Below are 2,039 nucleotides of genomic sequence, written 5' to 3' on the forward strand. Positions count from 1 at the left end.
CACCATCTCCCGAAAAAATTTAACAGTCCTTATTCAAGTTTGATCGTCTTTTTAGGTGGGGAAAACAGTGATATAGTACTTGTTGAACTGGAATTATTATCAACATTTTAAAAACTGACCTTGTTCATTTAGCCACAAGCAAATCTTATTTAAATCAGGACTGCCCAACAGAAATATTCCATCAGCCCTTCATGATTTGAATTCTAGTTTATGAGATCCATTTAAATACGGTACACATAAAAAGGGGCTTCCCTGGTGGCTCAGATAAAGTCATGAGACATTTCTGGTTTGTAATAAATAAGGTAGTGGCCAACTATTACTCATTAGTAGCTCTTTTGAGATAAGCTTCAAGTCTGCCCTTTCCCCCTTCTTCTTAATGCCAGCAAAGATCATTTTTGTTCCAGGTATGTACTTCTTGGGATCATCCAAGTATTCTATCGGCGTCTCCTCCCCCCAGGTGAGGTCTTTGTTCTTTTTGGCATCTGTGTAAGAGAATCCAACAGCCTGACCTGTTTGTCTTTCCCCTAAACAGATCACGGAGATTTGGCCTAAACAGATCCCGGAGATTTGGCCCAGTCCTGTGCTTCTCTTCCTTTCAGTTTGGCACTGGACACCCTTCTGAACAAAAATCTTCCTTCTCTTCTCAGCACCACCTATTTTTAAATCATCTTTCCCCATTCGTGACTGAGAGGTTCCCGCTTGTAAGCCAAAGGTCCCATTCTCTAAGCCCAAGGACACACCAGTCCATGCTCAACTGCAGGTGTTGGTGCAACCTTCAAAGAACCATCTTAACCCAAGTTAGAATTCAGGCTTCTTTTATGCCCAAAGTGGAGGGAGTGTAGCTGGTTGTCGCAAACTTCTTGGTGTGTGAGTCCTTGATTCTTGCAGCTGTCCAGGTAGGTCAGGTCACAACATTGCTGTAAGTCTCAACAAGAAAAAATGTTATTCTCCGTTCTGCAGCCTTTTATCTCTATATGGAAAAGTGACCTTTAAAGGTCAGAGTCTTGAGAATGGGCTATTGTGTATATTTCAGGCTAAAGTAAAAGTGAAGTCGCTCAGTTGTGTCTGACTCTTTGTGACCCCCATGGACTATAGCCTACCAGGCTCCTCTGTCCATGGGATTTTCCAGGCAATAGTACTGGAGTGGATTGCCATTTCCTTCTCCAGGGCATCTTCCCAACCCAGGGATTGAACCCAGGTCTCCCACATTGTAGACAGACGCTTTAACATCTGAGCCACCAGGGAAGTCCTTCAGGCTAAAGGCAACATCTTTTTACAAAGGTACAGAGCCCTAGGACTAAGTACAGGCCACAGACCACAAAGGTTAGAGCTGAAGGAACAGATCCAATATAGAGTCAGGTTTGTTTTCCGTTACACTAGGAGAAGATCTTGTCTGGATTGCTCTAAGTAATTTGTCTGGGGTACAAAAATATCCCAGGTAGGCTGTTAATTACCCCAACTTTTTGCTATTTCTATACTCCCACATCAAGTGGGCTAACATTTCTGGGTTCCTCTCAAGTGACCTTTTGAAGACTTATTGTGATACTGTAGATTTTTACATAGAAAATCTGCATGAACACACTTAGTTCAGGTTCTAAATCCACCCAATACAGTACATCAGTTGTATTAATGGAATTAATGTTAAAACAATGCTCACTTCAGTAACTTTATTTTTCTTATTAATAAAATAATTTATAATAATTGTAGTGTATAATATAAAAAGTAATTCATACTATATAAATATATTATCTTATATAAAATAATTTTAATAATTATAATGTATAATGTAAAAGTAATTCATACTATATAATATATAAAATAATTTATAATGATTATAATAAATAATTTCATATTACTTAATTATTAAATGGGGCTTCCCAGCTGGCTCTAGTGGTAAAAGACCTGGCTGCCAATGCAGGAGACATAAAAGATGCTGGTTCAATCCCTGGGTCAGAAAGATCCCCTGGAGGAGGAAATGACAACCCACTCCAGTATTCTTCCCTGGAGAATCCCATGGATAGAGGAGCCTGGCAGGTTAC

General features: G+C 39.6%; 1 pseudogene; it reads right to left on the minus strand.

The window, feature by feature from the left end:
* Positions 1–316: 316 nt before the first annotated feature.
* Positions 317–678, minus strand: LOC102287474 (cytochrome c-like; annotated as a pseudogene).
* Positions 679–2,039: the final 1,361 nt, after the last annotated feature.

Source organism: Bos mutus, chromosome 2 (genome assembly GCF_027580195.1).
Source record: "Bos mutus isolate GX-2022 chromosome 2, NWIPB_WYAK_1.1, whole genome shotgun sequence".
In the NCBI taxonomy this organism is placed as follows: domain Eukaryota; kingdom Metazoa; phylum Chordata; class Mammalia; order Artiodactyla; family Bovidae; genus Bos; species Bos mutus.